Source organism: Aotus nancymaae, unplaced genomic scaffold (assembly GCF_030222135.1).
Source record: "Aotus nancymaae isolate 86718 unplaced genomic scaffold, 86718_ANA_hifiasm-v0.15.2.pri h1tg000067l, whole genome shotgun sequence".
NCBI lineage: Eukaryota > Metazoa > Chordata > Mammalia > Primates > Aotidae > Aotus > Aotus nancymaae.
The window spans coordinates 26,635,191-26,658,278 of record NW_026988482.1 but is presented as its reverse complement, the minus strand read 5'-3'; positions in this window follow the sequence as shown (position 1 = coordinate 26,658,278).

The following is a 23,088-nucleotide window of genomic DNA, read 5'->3' as shown; positions in this document are numbered from 1 at the left end:
AAACAGAGGAAGCCACCTTCATTTCAGCCACCTTCCTTTCAGCCACACAAAATAAAATCAGTGTCCTGTGTTTTCCTGGGAGTAAATTTAATGATTTCTCCAAAGGCCTGAGGCTGTGTGGAAGGGAAGGGGCCTCAGGAGGCCAGTGTGAGAGATCCCAGGGAGCCCTCTGGTTGGGTTGGGCACTGGGTCCAGCCTGCTTCTGCACTGCACCCCCCACCCCTCACCCCTGCTCACAGGCCTCCTCCCTGATGAAATGCAATCCTCCCAATGTGGCTGACTGACACTCCTCCGCACCCCCCAATCTGGACAAACCAATGTTTCCACCTACTTCTTAATGCCCACTCCCTCACCCTCTGCTCCTGGGATTTTCATTCAATGCTCCTTCCTCCTATAATTGCCTTCCCCTTTCTTCCCCTTACGAAGGGCCTGTTCGTTTTTGGGGTCTCAGTTTATATGCCTTTTCCTCCAGGAAGCCCTCCCTAACCTCACCAGGCATTCCCATGGCCACTTGTACACCTTCTCATTCTGTCCTGTACCTGGCACAGAGAAAGTAACCAGAAAGTGTTTTCTGAATGAATGACTTCCCCCCAAAATGACCTCAGAACTTTGGGCTGGCCTTGACCGAACATGCTGGCTCTAAGCTCATTGTCAAACTCCAGAAGGGTACAGGCTTCCCCTGAGCCCCGGATGCTGGTCTGGGACCAGGGGATCCCTGCACTAAGGGGTGGGAGGGTGTGTGTGTGTCCTGAATTCTTCCTGAATGTGGTCCTGTGATCTGGAAATAGACCAGCTGAGGGCCCCCTCTGAACAGGAAGCAGGAAGGAGAGCCGGGCCTCTGTTCTCCCACCCAGGCTCCAAGTTGGAGGAAACGTGGCCTATAATTTGGAAGGCTAATTTGGTCTGGGGTTAGAAGGGAGCTCTCTGTGTGCCAAATGATGCCATGCTCTCCCAGGGGAGGAAGTATCCACTCCCTGGGGACCCGGGGCCTCTGCTCTCAGTTCCAGGCCACATGCTCCAGTGTGCCCCCCCTGAGGCCTGAGCTGAGTCCCCTAGAGAGTCAGGCAGTCGGTCCTCAGCCAGGGGAGAGGGAGGAGAAACCCAGGGCCAGACTCTTTGGTCACTGACTCTCTGCTCCACTGACTGACCGGTGCTCCTGGCATCAGGAAGAACCAGTGGAGGGTCCCCAAGGACCAAGGCTGCCTGTGAGCATTGCCCCAGGGTGCCCTTGGCCAGTAGGTCATGCCCATTCAGGCAGGAGCTCAGGAGAGATGCAGGTGAAATGGGAATTGTAATGACCTGGCCCAAGAAGTCTCCCTCCAGCAACCCTGACCCCAACCCCTGCCACTCCCCGAGCTCAGGCACACTGAGTCACTTAATGTCCTTTCCAGCATAATGGCCGCTGTCATGCTGCTTTTCCTCCTCCCCTGGGAAGTCCTCCATGTCCACCAGACTGGTCAGGAACCACCTCCAGGCTCCTTATGTGACAGGCACCTGGCTGCCTCCCCATTGAACTAGGGGCTCTGTGAGAGTGGGTCCTGGTTGTGGTCACCTTGGTAGCCAGAGCCCTGGCCAAGGTCTGGCTCAGCAGAATTAGTGATGATGGACAGGCAGGGACAGGCAGAGAGGCTGCTCCACTCACAGGCATATGGCCTTGGGCAAGGCCTGGCACTTCCCTGGGCCTCAGTTTGCTTGTCTATGGGCTAGGCACACAGCAGTAGTTCAATACTGGATGAATAAGTGAATGAATGAATGAACAAATGAATGAATGAATAAGGAGTTGGACTAGACAGTCTCCAAACCCTGGAGCTCAGTTTGCTTGTCTATGGGCTAGACACACAGCAGTAGTTCAATATTGGATGAATAAGTGAATGAATGAATGAATGAATAAGGAGTTGGACTAGACAGTCTCCAAACCCTGGAGCTCAGTTTGCTTGTCTGTGGGCTAGGCATACAGCAGTAGTTCGATACTGGATGAATAAGTGAATGAATGAATGAACGAATGAATGAATGAATAAGGAGTTGGACTAGACAGTCTCCAAACCCTGGAACTCAAATCCGCTACACTTTCTCCCTCCTCATTCGAGTTGCTAGGCTCTCTGCCTAGGCTTGTGTCACCAAACACTGGGGAGGGGAGAAGCCCTGGGTCAGTCAGGGCAGACAGGAGCTGCAGGGAAGCAGAAAGCTGGGATTGGGTGTCAGGTGGCAGAGTCTGGGGAGAGGCAGGGCAGAAAGACTCTTCAGGGTGAGGGGTGAAGGTGCCTATCCCTGGACCCCCACCTGCCTGGGGCAGCGCACCATCCCCACCACACACCACCCCAACTCACCCACACCCCAGCAGCTTCTCTTGAAACTTCTGCTCGGCTCCAACAGTCTGTCACTGGGGCTGGTGATTCACACACTCTGCTCTTCTTTCCTCTTCCCAACTAATTATAGCTCCTGCGTGTTTTTCCCCCTGGAAAAAATGTCTTCTTTAAAAAAATATATCCCTAAGCCAGTGAAAATTAATTGGGTGAGCATCACTGTACAATTCAGACTGACTCCGAAGACAGGCAGGTCCCAGGTGTGGGGGCGTCTACTGCCCAGCAGAGGAAGGACGGGCGTGGGACGCAGGGTGCACATGGGGACAAGCAGCAGAGGCTCCGCCCAGCCCCCATCCGACTTGCCATGGCTCTGGGGATCCTGAGGAATAGCCACCACAGTGATGGTAACGAGGACTCTATCGAGTCCGACAGCGTGCTGGGCACAGTGCCAGATGCCTGCCACGTGCGTTGACATTTAACCCTCTGATGCCTGCTGAAGCTGGCCTAGGAATTTGTTCCACTCTGTAGAAGAGAAAACTGAGGCTCAGAAACTCATCCAGGGTCACACAGTCATAGTGGGGGTTGACCATGAGCCATGTGGTGCTGGGAGTTGGGAGCTAGGGTCGGGGGCATGGCCAGTGGCCTGAGCAGGGGGAGGCTCACTGTCATGAGGCTCCTCAAGGGACAAGCAGTAGTGGCCCTCTGTCTCGTCTCTCCCTCGCCTGCCTTCTGGGAATCACAGCAGCCCCCCTGGCACTGGGCCAGAGCTGAGACCACAGTGTCCCCTAAGCTCCTCACGGGGCCCAGCGCGTGGCAGTGGGAGCAGGTGTCGGAGCAGGCATCCTGGCCCGGCAGGGAGGGTTCCAGGGTCGCAATGACAGAGAGGCGGAGATAACCAGAGACTGGACAAGAGAGCCAGGCAGAACTAGAGGGGGGACAGAAGTCACCAGTCCCACTGCAGAGGCAGATAGTGGGAGAGATGGAGACCAAACCAGAGGGACAGGCAGGCTGAGTCTGAGACCAAGGGACAAAGATGATAAAACCCAGGGAACAAGCCACGAGGGAGAAACGGAGGGCTGGCATCTAGGAGAGAGCCTGGAGAGAGGCAGTGCCAAGAAGAGAATGGGAGAAGGGAGCTGGGGGCCCAGGGCCTTCAGGCCAGCCCTGCTGGGGAGGGTTCCTAAGAGCTGGGACAGGCAGGGGCGCTCCAGGCCTGGTTTGGGCTTTGGGAATGTGGTTCCTCCCGGCCTATATCAATCTAGGAAGACTGCCTGGAGAGTGACCCCAGAGCAGGAGAGCATGCAGATGTTAGGACATTAGGAGAACTGAGGGTGTGTGGGGCAAGGGAGCAGGTAGGAGGCGGCAGCCACCCTGGGCCAATCCCGGGAGAGGCTCCCCTGGAACCTGGTCTCTGAGGGTGTCCAGTCTCTCCCTACCCCAGCTCAGAGGCAAGGACCCTCCCCAGGGGCTGAGGAAAATCCAGGCAGAGTTAGGCCAGCTCATTCCCTGGATGGGGAAGTGAAGTCAGCCTGAGACAACCCCTCAACACCCCAGTCCCCACCAGCCTTTAGGAAATAAACCCCCTCTACCAGCTCCAAAGGCTGGGTACTGTCTCCCTGCTTAGATTCCTTAAGCAGAACCTGGTCTTCTTCAGCCTACTTCCTTTCGCCTTCCGCAGAGCCCTTGGGGCAGGATCTGCCTCTCCCTTTACCTCATGGCCAGGCCAGAGACTGTCTGTCTCCAAGCCAGGGCAGGACCCCTTTCCCAGACCCCCAGCCCACTCTGCCTTGGCAGCCCAGAAGGTGTTGACAGCCTTGCTAAGTGCAGGCAGACTGCCCTGGCTCCAGCCATCACCTCCCCCAACTTCTCAGGACACCTGACACGGCCGCTGCCTGTCCAGGGTCAGGGCTCGGTGCCCAGGACCTATTAGCCAGGCAGCTGTCGGGATTTCCGGCATGGGGGGCCTCCAGGCTGACACCTCTCTCAGCCACTCTCTCATCTGGAATCTACTGGCCAAGTCTGCACTCTTCTGGGGTCTATGTCTGGACCCTAGAGCATCTGCCATGAGAAAAGAGGACATAGCAGGGAACAGGTGGTCTGGGTGGCCTTGAGGATGTGGCGTTGAGCCCCAGGAATGGGGAAAGTGGCTGATGAGTCCAGGTAGGAGGCTCGGTCAACACCGGAGAAGAGGGCACCCTGCAGCCTTCTCATTCCTGGCCCATGCCCCTCCATCGACACTGTGATGACCAGGACATTGGGATGGAAACGCCTCTTCCATGGGTCCCCCAAACAAACCAGGAAACCTCCTTTTGCAATGACTCATAACAGGAGGCAACACAGGACAGGACAGGCTCTGGAGTCAGGCAGCCTGGGTCCTTCCCGCTTGAGCTCTGGGGAGACGACTGAGCCTCAGTTTTGTCCTCTGTGAAATGGCGCTGCCGGTAATTCCTTCCTCATACAATGCTGTGGTTAAACAAGATTTTGCGTGTGAAACTGAAACCTGAGTGGCTATGCTTTAGGCAGCCCAGCTCCTGCCAGAGGCTCCTGCCAAAGGCTCCCCCTTTCTCCCTCTAGGGCCCTCCTGGCAGGAGGTGACAGGCAGTCCTCAGCCTCCAGCCCCACTGCAGCCCGGGGAGGACCAAAGACCTGAAGGAAAGGAGAAAGTCTGGATGGGGGCAAGGAGACCTTGGTGTGGTCCTTTCCTGGAAGGGGCCAATGGCAAGACCCTCCCTCTTGGGGCTCTAAGCTATGAGGATTGGGCTGCCTGACCCTCCCTCTTGGGGCTCTAAGCTATGAGGATTGGGCTGCCTGAGCGCCTCCCTCCTCCCAGCTGGAATCCTCAGCCACCCTCTTCTCTCTCCACCTCCACTGTGGCCCCGGTCCTCTTCCAAGCCAGTCTGGCCTTTGGCCTCAGCTCCTCTGACAAGAAGAGAGGGAGGAGGTCTTGCCTGCCCCCGTGGGAGACCATTTTTAGCCCCCTGAGGAACTCGGCGTCCTCCCAGCAAGGGTGCGTGGGTCGTAGCTGGGTATTAATAGCTTAGCTGGAGGAGGTGACCGGGACTTTGACAGCCAAACCCTGGAGGCCTCCCATCCTGGGCAGCAGAGCAATGCCCCTGTCGTCCACCCCTCCCTTGCTGGCTCTGAATCCGCCACTACTGTGCCCCAGGGTGCTCTCCTCCAGCTCCCAGCCCTCTGCCCCTCACACAGGACTGCTTTCCCCCTTGGCTGAATCTTCCTGTGGCCCCAGTTGTGGATTGGTGCCTGAGGCTGGTCTGTGACCAGGCCCCGTGGGAGGTAAGAACAGAGAAGCCTGTGATGAGGCTTCCCCCTCGCACACTTCTCCGCTGCCCGCTGGCCTCTCATTCCTGCTTGCCCACCCCACCCTGGCTCCTCCACTGGCTACCGTGTGGGCTGGACCCCAGATGTCTGTCCATGCTGGGCCCAGAATGGAGAATAGGCGGGAAAACCCAGCTGGCAGAATGGAGGCCTGGAAAAGCTTCCCTGGATGGTATGGCCTGCTCCCTGCTCAGGTGGGACAGCTGAGGTCTGAACGGGCTGCAGGGCTACCTGTCGGAGGTAGCCTGGGAAGTGATGGGGCCCTGGGCTGTGCTGGGGATTTGGAGCCTTGGATCGGCCCCGCCCCCGAGGCCTGCATGCCACGGAGGTAGGGAAGCAGCACGAACCCACGCCAGGTGCCTCACAGACCCACCCCAAATACTCATCCATACTCATTAGCTCAGCCAGCCCCTGGTCCCTGAGGGTAGAAATCAGCAACACGGAAGGAGCACGATCGATGTGAAGGTGGGTCCAGTGATCACCTGCATTTCAGAGATGAGCAGCCAAGGTTTCAGGGGACGCATGCCCTGAGAGCAGAGCAGCCGGGGCTGGGGGCCTTCGGGAACAAGCTTCTGTCCCAGCCCTTTGCTTTCTTTCTAGAGTCAGGGTCTTACTCTGTCACCCAGGCTGGAGTGCAGTGGCACTGTCATAGCTCACTGTAACCTCAAACTTCTGGGCTCCGGCAACCTTCCCACCTCAGCTTCCTGAGTAGCTGGGACTGCAGCCGCGCAGCACCACGCCTGGCTATCACCCTGTCCATAGTCACGTTCAAGCCTCGAAGTCCATTTCTCAGGCACCTCTTTGTTACCAATCCTGCTCTGAGTCATCTCCAGATAATAGGAAGGCTTCTGGGTCTTTGGGGACCTCTTCCTCAGGCAGCTGTGGTCTTTGGGACTGGCTTGAGCCCTGACTCTGACCCCAGACTGAGCTTGGGCCTTCATCCTCATCAGACTGTGAACAGCGACCCCGGCCTTCTGATCCCTGACTCCAAGCCAGGTCTGGACCTCTGACTGCTAGACAAGACTGAAGCCCAAACCTCTGATCGCTGACCCCAGCTCTAGTTTCTAAAGTCTCACCCCTTAGGCCCAGGGTGAATCTGGGCCATCAACCTCTGACTTCCAGGCTGAGGCCCCCACCCAGCCCCAGAGCTAGGGAATACTGGTCCCCACTTTCCTTCCTGAGCCTGTGTCCTGGGCTCACCCGGCTCCCCACCTCTAAGTTTCTCAACCTGGAGGTGGCCCTGCCAGCTCCTCACACTCCCTCCTCAGCCACCCCCGCCCTGAGTCTTGAAGCAGGCTGACACCGGGAGCACATCACACCAGGCGATGTATGACTTGGATGAGCAGAGGCTGGAAACATATGCTATTTCTGGGCTGGATCTTATTGGTTTGGACCATGAGCAAAGCAAAGCCCACAGTAGAGAGAAGGGAAACAGGCAGACAGGCCCTCAAACACACAGACACCACACCTCGCGGTGGGATGCAGGGGTCCCTGGGCGACCTGGGGCGAGAACCATGCTCCCCTGGGACAGAGAGGTCAGCGCCACACCCCGACTTGGAGGAAACAAGTTTTGATAAATGTGACACACACATCCCCAACCCTGCACCTAGTTTTCTTTCTAACTAAGAAACCCATATTCCTGGTGGCTCAGAGTGGAAACTGGATCTGAGTCCCAGCTCTTCCTAGAAACGTTGAGACCTGAGGCAAGCTGCTCAACCTTTGCCTGGAATAGCCTCAGCATCCTCATCTGTGAAATGGGACTGTGATGTTATCTTCCGTTTGGGGTTTTATGAGGACAAAATGCAAACACAGAGGCGGATTCCCTGCATATGGCAAGAGCTCACGAAGGGGCAGCTACTAATATTTTCCCAGTGACCAAAGGCAAGCTGCTGCGGTTGTGGGGTCAGGTATCCCTCCACCCCTCGCTTCCGCCTCTACCCAAGGGCTCCTGGGGGACACATTTTGGAAACCCTTAACTTAGATTCTAGGCCAGCAGCAGGACCAAAAGTAGTGTTAGCTGACGATTACAGGAGCCGGAACAGCATGGAATTTGTCAGCATGGAATTAGGTCACAAAATTCTTAAAACAGAAGAGCCACAGAAGCCCAAAAAACTCAACATCCCAGGCTGCAGTCCTCCCCCGATTTCCTGGGCCAAAAGTGGCGAGAATTGACCAAGAAAAGACGAGCTTTTGCCTCAGACAGGAGCCTGGGCACGCTGGGCGCTTCCCTCCGTGTCCCAGAGCACCCGGGGTGGGGGGAGGGCTCCACCAGGATCTCCAAATCCCCTCATGTCCTGGGGATTGGCTGCTTCCCCTCCTCCAGCTCAGATGCCCTGGAGATCCAGCTACCGCTAGAGCACCTCTAACCTGGTCTGGCCACTGCTACTGACCCCTCCCAAGACTTCCCACCTAGCTGCTGAGATCCTTTGGGGTGAATCCCAGAGGGCTGTCCCTGCTGCCTTCAGCCTCTGGGGCCCCGAGGGTGGGCTCCTGACATGCTGCTGACCTCAGGTTCTATCCCCTCTGGCCTCCTGCTCTTCACAAGTAGAGTCAGGAGTTGGCACTGTTGAGAGGTGAGCACCCACCCATGTGCAGGGCACCTACTGGGCTTTATGTCCATCATCTCTGATCCAGGAATCCTAGGGCCAGATAGGGAGTTGACATACCCAAGGCCACACAGCTGGGAGGTGGGAGGGGAGTTTCACATTTGACCTAAAGCTGCTGTCCGGAAAAGGGAGCTGCGAAGGAGGTCCCAGCTGTTGGACGGGCTGCCCCTCCACAGGCAGCAGCAGAGCCCGGCAGCCTGTCCATCTGTACCCCGATTTTTGGGGGAGAGGCCCAGCCTCCACCACGGCTGGCTGAGCCCAGCCCTCGGTGCCAGTCCCACATGACCTTTCCAGGTGGCTAATGAGAACCTGGGCACCACTCAGTAATTGGCCTCATTAGGCAGCTAGGGCTGCCCAGGGGATGGGGTGGCGGATGCTGGGCCCCATGGGGACTGGCCAGACAGCCGCCCGTTAATTACCTGAAAAATCAGACAATTAGGCTTCCTGCCACCCGCCTGCCCACGTCCTGCTGGCCCCTAATTACCGAGCGGCTGCTGAGCAGGCTGGGAGTGACCTGGATTTGGACTGAGGACCAGCCCCTGCCATCTTCCCCATCCCCCACCCACAGCCACCATCACATGCTGCAGGGACAGAGAGCTGGGGTGCAGCGTGTCTTTCAGGGATCTCCCCCTGGAGCCCCCAGCCCCCAGCCCCCAGCCCCCTTTCCCTGCCCTGTTCCCTTCCTGCTCACGATCTCTCCTGCTGAAGACAGCTCTGGAAGAGAAGAGACGGATGCCCAAAGCCCTGGTATGCCTCAGGGAAGATGGCTGCTAGGGGAAGGGCAAAAACCCAGAAAGGGGCTTCCAAGAGGCCTTGGTGAGGTATGTGGCTGCTTCCCCTCCTGCTCAGCTCCTCCAGGGAAAAGACAGTGGACTGTGTTCAGGAGTAGGAATGGCAGATAAGAGGAAGTTAAAAGCTCTCTTGAGAGCCCCAGCACAGCCCAGGGGATGCTGGGGGCCCAGACCTGCCCTTGGGGAATCTCCTCACTCAGAAGAGGAGATAGAGCTGGACAAAGCAAGACCAGCGTGCGGGGCTGGCCTGACTAGAGTGACCCTGCAAGGCTTCCCAGAGGCAAGACCAGCATGCGGTGCTGGCCTGACTAGAGTGACCCTGCAAGGCTTCCCAGAGGCAGTGACATTTAGGCTTGGTCAGGTGAAGTGTGCACTGTTCCAGGCAGAGGGAACCGTGCGTGCGAGGGTCTGAAAGTGGATCTTCCTCTGCAGGAAGCACAGCGAGGCAGGGCGCCCTCTCTGCAAGCACCGACCGTGCACCAGGCAACTGGCTGGAGGTGGCTAGATGGGCCCTAGCTCAGGAGGGAGTGGGGTGGACACCCTGGAGGCTAGAGTGAGGCTGATCTGGGATGTGGGGCCTCCTGCCATCAAGGTCCAGCATGCAGGAAGTACCTGGGCCACCCCCTTCCTGACCTGTTTCCTTTCTGGGTTCTGTGCTGGAATCGAAAGTCTCTTTCTTTGTTTCCCTTGGTGACTTGGAGGCCCAAAGGTACCTGCTCAGAAGGGCACTCCCAGCCCAGAGAGGTCAAGAGACTAAGCTGAGTTCACCCACCCGGGTGGCTAGAGTGGGCCTCAGAGGGGTCCACTGTGCTCTTCCGGTGGGGTTCTGGCCCAGCAGAGGTGAAGCCACCATAACAGCGTAGGAGAGAGACAGGAAGGAGATGGGACTCACTGGGAGGCTAGATACCAGCATTTGAGAGCTGCCACATAGGAGTCACGCCACCCGCCATCCCTAAGCCTAACACCAGGGTGGCCCCTAGAGGTCTTGCTCCCAATCCACTCCTTCCCCAAAGCCACCCTGATGGGAAGGCCAGGAAGGCTTCGTGGACTTCCTTTAACGCACGAACTGGATCCTGGGGCTTGGGGTGGCCTGAGGCCAGAAGTTGGGAGCAGAGTCTGAGGGCAGAGCAGGGGAAGCCCCCTTCTCTCCACCCCTTTCTGCTGGTCTGGGCTTGCTGACAATCAAGGGAGCAACTGCTCTGTGCTCTGCAACCTAAATTGCAACGGCTGCCGAGGTATTTCCTGTCACACACTACTTTGCTGCGTGGTGATTACCGCAGGGATGTGGGGCCTCCAGGCTTCTGCCAACAGCTCCCCAGAGTCAGAGTCCTGTGACACATGCACTTGTGTGCACCCAGCTTGGGTCCCTGACTGCCTGGCCGGCTCTGGGTCCACCTCTGCTGCATCATCATTGTCCGCTAGGGCCCAAGATGTACCCTGCACAACACCAGGACCCTGTTCGCACACATACCCTGCTCTCGTCTCTCTCTTTTTTTTGTTTGTTTGTTTTTGAGAAGGATTCTCTAACTGCCACCCAGGCTGGAGTGCAGTGGTGTGATCTCAGCTCACTGCAACCTCTGCCCTGCAGGTTTAAGCAATTCTCCTGCCTCAGCCTCCCAAGTAGCTGGGATTACAGGTGTCTGCCACCACGCCCAGCTAATTTCTAATAGAGACTGGGTTTCACTATGTTGGCCAGGCTGGTCTTGAACTCCTGACCTCGTGATCTGCCCACCTTGGCCTCCTGAAGTGCTAGGATTACAGGCGTGAGCCGCTGCGCCCGGCTGTCTCTCTGTTCTTATTAGACTGGTCCCATGCTTATACCTTTGCTACCTCTGAGGACAGGTTTTCACCTTCTCATGGTGCCTGACACACAGAGGATGCCTTATAAATGTGTGTTGTATGGCTTGTGGGTGGTTGATGCATGGGTGAACAGACGAGTGACTTAACTAAGCTCTCCTAGCCTGCTCCAGTGGATGTAGGATTTGAACCCGGGTCCTGGGCTCCCACATGCTGCCTGTCTTATTTGGCACCCAGCCTAATCCCAGCTGGATCCCCTTCAGGAAATAAGGGTGTCTGTACAATGAACACCCCCAGTCTGTGCCGCCACCTCTGGCTGCCACTGAACAGCGTGGGTCACCAGGTCCCAGGTCTCTGCCCCTGCTGCCGGGCGAGACCTAGGAAGGTGTCACACATCTGAAGGAAGATGCCATTGCCTGGGCCAACAGAATTCTCCCATTTGATTTCACCTCCAGGATCCAGAGCTGGGCAGAGCACACAGCTGGGAGGAGAGAGTGAAGAGAGGTATAAAAAACAGGGGTCCCCTACGTCTCACCAGGCTCCCAGGCCAGTCAGGGAAAAACGAGCATCCAGAGCTTTGGCCCTTCAGGTGGGAGATCCTTAGAGGCCAACTTCTTTTTTTTTTTTTAATATATATTTTATTGCGTTTTAGGTTCTGGGGTACAGGTGAAGAACATGCAAGATTGTTGCATAGGTACATACATGACAATGTGGTTTGCTGCCTTCCTCCCCATCACCTATATCTGGCATTTCTCCTCATGCTATCCCTCCCCAACTCCCCACCCACCGCTGTCCCTCCCCTAGTTCCCCCCAACAGACGCCAGTGTGTGATGCTCCCCTCCCTATGTCCATGTGTTCTCATTGTTCAACACCCCCTCAATGAGTGAGAACACGCGGTGTTTGATTTTCTGTTCTTGTGTCAGTTTGGTGAGAATGATGGTTTCCAGGTTCATCCATGTCCTGACAAAGGACACGAACTCATCGTTTTTTTATGGCTGCATGGTATTCCATGGTGTATATGTGCCACATTTTCCCTGTCCAGCCTATCATCGATGGGCATTTGGGTTGGTTCCAGGTCTTTGCTATTGTAAACTGTGCTGCAATGAACATTCGTGTGCATGTGTCCTTATAGTAGAACGATTTATAATCTTTGGATATATACCCAGTAATGGAATTGCTGGGTCAAATGGAATTTCTATTTCTAGGTCCTTGAGGAATCGCCACACTGTCTTCCACAATGATTGAACTAATTTACACTCTCACCAACAGTGTAAAAGTGTTCCTGTTTCTTCACATCCTCTCCAGCATCTGTTGTCTCCAGATTTTTTAATGATCACCATTCTAACTGGCGTGAGATGGTATCTCAATGTGGTTTTGATTTGCATTTCTCTAATGACCAGTGATGATGAGCTTTTTTTCATGTTTGTTGGCCTTTAGAGGCCAACTTCTGAGTAGAAAACCCATTTTAAGGGAGGGAGGTGTGGGACAGACAGAGTCCAGCAGCATGGCGGTCTCAGAGCCTGCAGGCGGCCGCCCAGCTCAGCTTCACCTCCTGCCTGCACCAGCGCCAAGTCAGCCAGACCTACATACAACCCGCCTTCATGGATCATGGGCTTGGACAGCCTGCTTCCTCCTGAAGCCTCAACTTTCGTACTCAGAATCAGGTGAACAATGAGATCAAGTGTCAAAAGATCTCTGGGCACAGTCCCCAGGCATTCCACAGATGATGGGCTATACTATGTATTGCTCCATTTTCTAGAAGGGGAAACTGAGTCCTGGAGAGGTAAAGTGACATCCTGAGAGCAATGGCAGAGCCAAGACTGGCACACCAAGCTTCTGGCATATGGTGTGGCATTTTGGCCACACTGCGCCCGGGCTTAGGGTGGGCCAGACCCAGCAGGTTCGTGCAGCTAGGATTTGTGGTCTCAGTTGGGTGTGTAGAGAAGAGCCACTCACATCTAGTCGAGGTCGGCTAAGCAGGCCTCCAACATAGTACCTGGGTGACCCTCAGGGCGCCGACCATGCAAGAAGCTTCGGAAGACCTTGCCCCCAGTCTGCCCTAGGCAATCGGGTCTGAAATTTTACCCTGAGCCGTTTTTGCTGTCCCTTCTCAATGTTGACCTCTGCCCTCCCCTCCCCTCCCCAACACCCAACCTGGGGCCAGCTGCCCAGGAAGCTATCCTGGGCTACACACTTGCTCTGAAACATCTGCTGGACATGGCCAGACACATATCCTTCCTGTGACAAGTTTGGCACAGGATGGGCAACACTGTCTTTGCTCTTTCTCAGGGCCATGCCAAGGTACAGGCTGTTCCTGGAAGATGGTGACATGAGCTGGGCGGGGGAGGACTGTGCCCATGGCCCACAGATTCTGGGCAGCTCTCTGATCAGTGGACTTCAGGCTCCCCTGTGATCAGGCTACCCAGGGCTATAGCTCAGCATGTCAAAGCCAGCAACTCAGGGACAGGAAACTGGTCCTTTCCTGTGGGGAAGAGCTAAGTGCCAACAACTCCATCCCCCAGTATAGCAATCTAGTACCTTCCAGGTGGTGATGGTGGCGGGGTTCCTGTATGCCAGGGCCTATGCAGGCTGGTCTTCAACATTAGTTCTCTTGATCTTGACTACAGCCCTGAAAGGAGGAGCTATCATGATTCCCATTCGGCAGATGAGGGTGTGAAGACCCAGACGGGGGTAGTCCTGAGATCACACAGCCCTAGAACTAGGCTCAGCTGGACCCTTGAGCAGGTGCTCCTTACTGCTACCAAGGATGTGGGTGTCATGGCCATTTATTACTAACTGATGAGCTAGAGGCTTAGGTGAGAGCAAGACGGAACCTCAGAGCCCCAGGGCTGTGCAGAAGATATGGCAGGCATGAGCCCTGAGCTGGGGAGCAAGAGGTGGAAGTCACAACAGGTAGACCAGTCCTGGCTGGACCAGAACTCTTGCCCTACTCCTTAGACAAGGCAAAGAGCTCCAGGTACCCGGGGCCAAGGACGAAGGCAGCAAGGGACAGCGGCCTCAAGGGGCAGCCTCAGGTGAGGGGCTGGCTGCAGGTGAGGGGCTCATACCAGGTGAGGGGCTGGCTGCAGAGACTCACAATTGTTGGATTTTTTAATTTAAAATTTTTAAAAGTTGGCAGGGTGTGGTGGCTCACGCCTGTAATCCCAGCACTTTGGGAGGCTGAGGTGAGTGGATTACCTGAGGTTAGGAGTTCAAAACCAGCCTGACCAACATGGTGAAACCCCATCTGTACTAAAAATACAAAAATCAGTTGGGTGTGGTGGTGGATACCTGTAATGCCAGCTACTCAGGAGGCTGAAGTAGGATAATTGCTTGAACCTGGGAGGTGGAGGTTGCGGTGAGCTGAGATCACGCCATTGTACTACAGCCTGGACAACAGGAGCATAACTCCATCTCAAAAAAAAAAAAAAAATTAATAGAAAAAAAAAAATTGGCTGGGCACAGTGGTTCATGCTTGTAAGCCTAGCACTTTGGGAGGCCGAGGCAGGTAGATCACCTGAGGTCAGGAGTTCAAGAGCAGAATGGCCAAAATGGTAAAACCCTGTCTCTACTAAAAATACAAAAATTAGCCAGGCGTGGTGGCAGGTGCCTGTAATCCCGGCTACTTGAGAGTCTGAAGCTGGAGAATCGCTTGAACCCACTAGGTGGAGGTTGCAGTGAGCGGAGATCATGCCATTGCATGCCAGCCTGGGCGACAAATGAAAAACTTCATCTCAAAAATAAAAAATAAAAGATAACCAATGAGACTTACGATTGCTTTTTGTTTTTGTTTTTTTTTTGAGACGGAGTTTCGCTCTTGTTACCCAGGCTGGAGTGCAATGGCGCGATCTCGGCTCACCGCAACCTCCGCCTCCTGGGTTCAGGCAATTCTCCTGCCTCAGCCTCCTGAGTAGCTGGGACTACAGGCACGTGCCACCATGCCCAGCTAATTTTTCATATTTTTAGTAGAGATGGAGTTTCACCATGTTGACCAGGATGGTCTCGATCTCTTGACCTCGTGATCCACCCGCCTCGGCCTCCCAAAGTGCTGGGATTACAGGCGTGAGCCACCGCACCCAGCCCCTGCTATTGTTTTACGGTGTTCCCTGCCTTGTTCCTGTCACCAAAAGCCATCAAGCCACAGGTCCTCCCGTGATCCTTCCGAAATGCTTCACATTCTACCATCACAGCATTGAGAATACTGAACTGAAATCCTGTCTATTGCTCCCAATGGTGGGGAGTTTCAGGAATTTGGCCACTTTTCTTTCACAGCTTGCCAGGTGACACAAAGGGGATGGTCAATGAATATTTGTTAAATGGGTGGATAGTTAGCTAAATGGACAGATGGATTGTTGGATGGATGGTTGAACAGACTGATAGTTGAGCAGATGGTAGGATGGATGGCTGGATGGATAGTTGGATGGATGGCTGGCTGGATGGATAGTTGGATAGATGGTTGGGTGGATGGTTGGATGGACAGTTGGATGGGTGGTTGGATGGATGGTTAGATGGAGAGTTGGATGGATGGCTGGATGGACAGTTGGATGGATGGCTGGATGGACAGTTGGATGGATGGTTGGATGGATGGATAGTTGGATATATGGTTGGATGGATGGCTGGATGGACAGTTGGATGGATGGTTGGATGGATGGATAGTTGGATAGATGGTTGGATAGATGGCTGAATGGACAGTTGGATGGATGGTTGGATGGATGGATAGTTGGATAGATGGTTGGATGGATGGCTGGATGGACAGTTGGATGGATGGTTGTATGGATGGATAGTTGGATGGATGGTTGGGTGGATGGCTGAATGGGTTGATAGTTGAACAGATGGTTGGATGGATGGATGGATGGACAGTTGGATGGATGGTTGGATGGACAGTTGGATGGATGGTTGGATGGATGGATAGTTAGATAGATGGTTGGGTGGATGGTTGCATGAAGGGCTGGATGGTTAGTTGGTGTATTAGTTTCCTATTGCTGCTGTAACAGATTACCACAAACTTCATGGCTTAAAACAACATGAATTTATTATCTTACAGTTCTGGACATCAGAAATCTGAAAGGGGTCTCACTGGGCTAAAATCAAGATGTCAGCAGGGTTGCATTCTGGAGGCTTTAAGGGAGCATTCACATCCTCCTTGTCTTCCCAGATTCGGGGGGCTGTCAGTTTTTCTTGTCTTGTGGCCCCTTACTCCATCTTCAAAGCCAACGGTGTAAGACCAAGTCCTTCTCACGCTGCCATTTCTCTGGTTTCCATTCTCCTCTTAAGAACCTTTGTGATTACCCTGGGCCCACCCAGATAATCCAAGATAATCTCCCTATTTTAACACCAAATGATTAGCAACCTTAATTCCATCTGCAACCTTAATCCCCATTTGCCATGTTAAGTAACATAATCATAGGCTCTGGAATTAGGATGGAGACATCTTTTGGGGACATTAGTCTGCCTATTACAGATGGATAGATGGTTGGTTGGATGGATGGGTAGATGTATGGATAGATGTATAGATGAACGATTGTATGGATGGATGGGCAGATGGATAGAGGGTTGGATGGATGGGTAGATGGTTGGATGGATGGGTGAGTGAATGAATGGATGGCAGACTAAACCCTCCTGACCCTCCTGACTCTGATGGGAATGAACAGCTTGAAACAGATCATACATGTTACCTCCCATCTCCTGCACTCTCTATCACTATTAATATAGTGCAAGAGCACTGAGCCAAGAGAGGGATGTTTGCCAGGCCCTGAATGTCTTTTTTTTTTTTTTTTTTTGGAGCTAGAGCCTCACTCTGTTGCCCAGGCTAGAGTGCAGTGGCACAATTTCGGCTACTATAACCTCTGCTTCCCGGGTTCAAGTGATTCTTCTGCCTCAGCCTCCCAAGTAGCTGGAATTACAGGCGTGTGCAACTATGCACAGCTAATTTTTTTTTTTTTTTGTATTTTTAGTAGAATGGGGTTTCACTATGTTGGTCAGGCTTGTCTCGAACTCCCGACCTCCCGTGATCCACCTGCCTCAGCCTCCCAAAGTGCTGGGATTCCAGACATGAGCCACTGCACCCGGCCACCCTGCATGTCTTTCTCTTTCCAACTGGTTCTGGTGCTCCCAGAAGTGGGGAACTCTGTCCCACCTTTGGCCTAGCACTCCAAGCCATATTTGACCCTTACCTGCTGCTGAATGAGAGAATGACTTTGTGGGACATTCAACTGGGCTGGGAGATTGGGATGGGGAAGGAAATCTGGGATTTGCACCCCCTCTAGGTGAGTGTGATGGGATATCCATGAGGGGTAGCAGGGAGAGGAGCTCAGCCCCAGAACCCACCCACTTGGGTGGGATGTTTTACTGGGGAGAAGGTCAGTTAAGTCTGTGTTTATTCCTTGTTTAATCTGTTTAAATACTAAATTTTATATATATGTACACACACACACACATATATAGTATTTAAACAGAATATATATAGATATATATAAATATAGATATAGATTTTTTTTTTTTTTTTGAGACCAAGTCACTCTGTCACCCAGGCTGAAGTGCAGTGGTGCAATCTTGGCTCACTGCAGCCTCCACCTCCCAGGTTCAAGTGATTCTTGTGCCCCAGCCTCCCAAGTAGCTGGGACTACAAACATGTACCACCACACCTGGCTAATTTTTGTATTTTTAGTAGAGATAGGGTTTTGCCATGTTGCCCAGGCTGGTCTCAAACTCCTGGGCTCAAACGATCCACCCAACTGGGCCTCCCAAAGTGTTGAGATTACAGGTGTGAGCCACCGTGCCTAGCCTAAAACAATATTTGATTAATATAAAATAATATCTGTGGCCGGGCACCGTAGCTCAAGCCTGTAATCCCAGCACTTTGAGAGGCTGAGGTGGGCAGATCACCTGAGGTTGGGAGTTTGAGACCAGCCTGGCCAACATGGTGAAACCTCGTCTCTACGAATATACAAAAATTAGCCAGGTGTGGTGGCTCATGCCTATAATCCCAGCTACTCGGGAGGCTGAGGCAGGAGAATAGCTTGAAGCTGGGAGGCGGAGGTTGCAGTGAGCTGAGATGGCACCACTGCACTCCAACTTGGGTGACAGAGCAAGACTCTGTCTCAAAAAAAAAAAAAAAAAAAAAAAAGAAGAAGAATATTTGTGAGGGACAATTCCTAATAGTATAATGGACAGCTGCAACCTACCGTACTATACAACACAGAATGGGAACGGCACTTGCCTGGCTAGACCATAAGCTCCACAGACCTGGGCTTCAGGTCTGCCTCGCTCACTCCTGTATCTCCTTGGCATCATGAAGAGTGCCCCGCACCCGGTGGCCTGTGGCAGATGTCCATGGTTGGCATCCCCCAAGTGTGCCTCTCTATCCAGCTCCTGCCTGTCCTAGAGTGTGACAGAGTTTGGATTAGCACTTCCTAGCCTCTAGATAGTTCTATCACATACGCCTGAACTCCTAAAATGATATCATTTGGTTACACTTCAGGGGGGCTTTATAAGAATGGCTTTGAACTGAATGTAGTCTACAATTTGCTTTTTCACCTCACGTGATGGTTCGGGATTCACCCATGCTGCTGTGGGAGCCGTGGCTGATTTCTGTTTGCCTGTCACTGGATAGTTGAGTTTCTCCTCAGGAACAGTGCTGCTAAAAATGTCCCCGGGTGGGGGGTGAGAGTTATTGTCATTATTGTTATCACTGGTCCTGTTCCCATTCAAGCAGGTTCACACTCCCCCTCTCCTCCCCACCTCCCAAAAGCACGGCCACTTCCCAGGCCCACTGGTGCCTCAGAATGAGGCTCCTTGTGGCCTGAGCCAAATGTGGGTGGGGGTGGGAGGAGGTATGGGAGGGCGCAGCTGTAGAGAACTTCTCCCATCTGGATCTATGCCCCTGCACCCCACCTTGAGTCACCCCCAAAAGCACATCTCGTCCCCCAGGCCCTACGTTTAGAATAGGATGAAATGGAAAACAGACTGCAGTTGGGCAGTGCTGGGTTCAAAATGAGCCCATCACGTCCAAGCCGTGTGACAAGTCAGTTCCCCTTTCTGAGCCTCGGTCTCCTCAAGTGTGACAGGGTGACCTCCCTGCTGTCCTCACAGCACATCTCGGCGCCAGAGGTGCTCAGGGAAGGGCAGGGAAGCTGAGGTCGCAGCTGTTGCTGTTTTCCCGACTGCAGCTACCATGCTCCATCTTCCCCAGATGCATCAGGGAGCATCTAACCCAGACCTCTTTTACAGATGAGGAAACTGAGGCAATGGCCGGGGGTGGGGCCTCCAGCCTGTTCCCTGCTGCAGGACGGATTGGTCCCACACCAGTATGTCCCCACTGCCTCCGTGCGCGTGCAAGGGACTGCCATGCTGTCCCCCTTCCACCATGCCACCCTGGACCTGCCCTTGAACTGCTTTTGCAGCATCCTGCTCTGGCCTGGCCCTGGGGTATGAAGGTGGGGATGGTGGGGGGCAGAGGAGCAGCAGTGATGGGGTCATGACTATGCCACCTGACCCCAGGCTTCTGCCTGGGTCCCCCAGTCACCTTCTACTCTCCATGAGGCCCTGGGGTCCCCACTCTCCCTGATCAGCCCTGCTACATCTCAAGAGACTCACGTCCTGCCTGCCCAACCTGGACAGAGCACCCACTCTGCTCTGAAGGGTGGTCACAGGGTGGGCCCCCTCTGCAGGCACCAAGGGGGTGGGCAGTGACAGAGCCCGAGGCTGCTGCTTCAGACAGATGAGAGGCTGTCTAAAGAATGGGGACGGAGGCAAATGCTTGATTTTGCAGTTGCATCCAGTTATCAGCTAAGGAAGTCGGGTTCAGTGTCACACAGAAGAAACAGGACATGAGCCCAGAACTGACGCCTCTGCCTGATGCCCCACACGGCTTGCATTCTGGTACCGCGGGAGGGCATGGAGGGGGCTCCTGCCCAGAGCATATACAGGGGGAGTCTCCTCCAACCCGGCGTCTGTGCTGGGAGGAGCACCCCCAACGCAGCCAGGCCGCTAACCCCCAGTGATGCAAGTGCAGGGGTCATTTTCTCTAGAAGCACTGTCCCCACACTGTCCCCAGGGAGCAGGCCTGAGCCTGGAGGAATGGGTGAGAAAGGGCCAGCTCCATTCAACAAGCTGCACCCCTTCCCACCTGCCGACACTCTTCACCATTTCCTGTCAGGGAACCCCTTCCTGGCTGCAGCAACATTCCCTCCAGGCGCCGCCCCCGCAGCCCCAGGCCCCTCCTCTTCGCCACGGTGGGAGCTCAGTAATTCAAGTTATTTTTAGTCAAGCTGCATCCTCCAGGAGATTCGAGTCAAGGGAAGCCGCCCCCGCACCTCCAGGAGCTGCTTGCGGAAAGAAAGTGATCGATTAAAACCAGTGCCGCAAGGGCCCCGTGCCAGGCAGGCAGCAGGCACTGAGACAGGCAGAGCCAGGACCGTGGGCCTCTCACCCGTGGGCTCCCAGACACTGGTGCTGCATTGTTAGGAGTGGCGGGGGTCCCCACAGGCCCCTCACTGCCACTGATCAGCAGCTGCTGGTCAGCCCAACCTCATCTGACCCTGTCCCCAGCAGCCCTACCCACAGGGAGAAGGGCCACTGCAGAGCCATCCCCTTCTCTCATCCCCACTCTGGGCGGGATGTTTGCCCCTGTCCCCACCAGCCCCTGCCACCTGGGGAGATTGGGGAGAGCAGAGAAGGACCCCCATTTAGCCGGCCTGGTCTTCTGTCCAATCCGAGTCTTGTCCCAGGAGAGCTGCTGGGTGGGCGGGGACAACCCTGGCCCCCTGACTGCCAGCATCTGGCCCTGAGGATTATCAGGAAATGGGGAGCAAAGCCGCAGGCAGGCGCAGGAGTTGGCAGGTGGCTGGGGGATTAACCAGGGCTGAGGAGTGCCCGGGCGAGCCGGTGACCGAGCAGTGTCCACAGGCCAGGCCCCAGTAAATGCTCAGAATGAACAGGGCCCCGGAGCCCTACCTGAGCCTGCCGAGTAGGTGGCGCCCTGCTCCCCTCTCCCTGATGAGGAAGCTGAGCCGTGGAGTTGAGTCTCTGCTCAAGGTCATGTGGCTGCCTGGCTCCAGGCAGGTCTGGACCGTGCTCCCCAGCCCTCTCAGTAGCTGCCTATTGGTGGGGTGTCTGAGAATTTGAAGAATCAACTAATGAGCGGGTATGGGGCCAATGTAGAAAGAGGGACTAACAAATGCAATATTGCAGGGGGTCGCCTGCTGGATGAGGTGGGCCTGAGTCTCCCAGCACCTGCCTCCACCTTCCACGGACGCCTTAGCACCGTCCGCCAGAGGGTCACTCCTTCCGGTAGGTGTCCCCTTCCTTTTCCCAAGTGGTCATCGATGTGAGAGTGTCAGGCAGTGTCCATGCCCAGGAGCATTTCCAAGAGTGGCTCTGACAGGGGAGAAAAGGCTGAGTGACCACCGGCAAGTCACTTTACTTTTCTGAGCCTCAGTTTCCTCCTCTGCAATGTGGGAAGCCACTCTGAGGTGTGGTGAGAACCAGCCACAGTACGGGCAAAACTCCTGACTCCAACCCCAGCAGCAGGCCCCTTTCCCTGCCCGTGCGCTGGACTTGGGGCTGTGTGCAGGAAAGGCGAGGGCATCTTCCTCAGGCCAGGCCTTGGGGGCCTCAGGGGCGCAGTGACAGCTCAGGAAGGCCTGGATCAGCTGGGAGTGCTATGGGAGCAAATGCCAACCTTCACCCTCTCCAGCCCACTGTGCTCTCCCCATCTCTGCCTGATGGCATAGGGCCTGCCTCATCTTCCAGGAAGGCCCCAGGGTGCTTCTCCAACCCCCAGAGGCTTTGTGGGGCCCCCTGGCCTGGCTTGAATGGACCCCTCTCTGGTCTACATCTGGGCGTGCTGTGCCCACAGCTTCTTCCCCTCCCAGCCTCCCCAGCTCTGCACACCATAGGTGCTCCCAGTGATCATGGCGGTGGCCCCGGCATAGCAGATTCAAGAGGTTTGGGTCTTCGACCCCTCACAGGACCTGTCCACAGCTCTGCATCTGCTGCCTCATGAGAATCTCCTGTAGCCGCGTGGTCGAAATCATTTACGTGGGGGTGGGAGTGGGCCGTTTAGCAGCCCCTGGGAAGTTGAGTGACTTGCCAGGGACACAGCCAGGAAAGGGCTGCCCTTGGGCTGGAACCCACTGGAACCCACTGCCTGCAGCCACAAGCCCTTCTTGCTCAGGGGACACTCGATGGGGCCTTTAGGATCCCCAGCCCCTGCAGACTCCTAGCTCCTCTCTGCTCTTGCTGGAGTCCCATGTGCCTCCCTAAACAGGCCAGGCCTGATTCTTCTTCCTTAGCCTAGGTTGTCCTGGGGCCTGGGAGGCGGTTATTGAAGCACTAGTGGAAACCCAGGAATAGGGACAGTGGAGAGGCCAGCACCTCTCAGGGAACAGAAGTGGGTAAGGGCAGCCAGGGGTTTTCCCTGGACCCATGAGGGAAGTGCCAGCAGCTGCCTTCCCATGGGGTGCGGGCCTCTTGTGGCCCTCCGTACCTATCCACTCCTCAGGCCAACAGTAGCAAATGCACCCTCCACCCCCACCCGGCTTAGGCCTCTCTGGTTCCCTTCCTGACTCTCCCATTTCACTGTGTGCGTTGAGCAAATTCCTTCTCCGCCCAGACCTCAGTTTCCCCAACCACAGGCTTAGAGAGGGGAACTAGATGACCTTCAAACCCCTGCTCCAGTGCTGGCTTTCTGAACTCTGTCAGGGGCTCCTGGGTCACAGCCTCTGTCTCCTGGGAGGGCGTAGGGACTGGGAGAGCTGGGGCTTGAAATCTTTGGGAGAAGATAGCCCCCTTGTTCATTCAGAATAATTCTTTCAAAGGTCATTTCATCCTGTCCTCTCTCCCTCTTAAAGATCCTCCATCTGATCCCTCCCTAGGAAGGGGTGGTCCTGGGAAGCAGCCAGGGCATTAACCCCAGGACTGCTTGGTGAGCAGAGAAGTCCTCTCTCCCCGACCCGCCCAGCCTCTCTTTAGTCTGAGCTGGGAAGGGAGGGAGGGAGGGTACAGAAGAGAGGGGCATCCAGGCAGGATGGGGTTAAAGGAGAAAGGGAGCTGGAAGGGGGCTGCGGTTGCCAAGGCAACGACATTGCTGGGGCCATTGGAGGCTGCTGGGGAGGGAATGGAGAGGGGTGTCCCGCCCAACCCTCAGCTTCATTCTTCCTTTCAGATGCTCTTTGTTAAAAGGGAGTCTCCTTAGCTTCCTTTTGTGGCTGGGAACAGGAGTGGGGAGAGGTACTGTGGCTTCCCTCCAGCCCT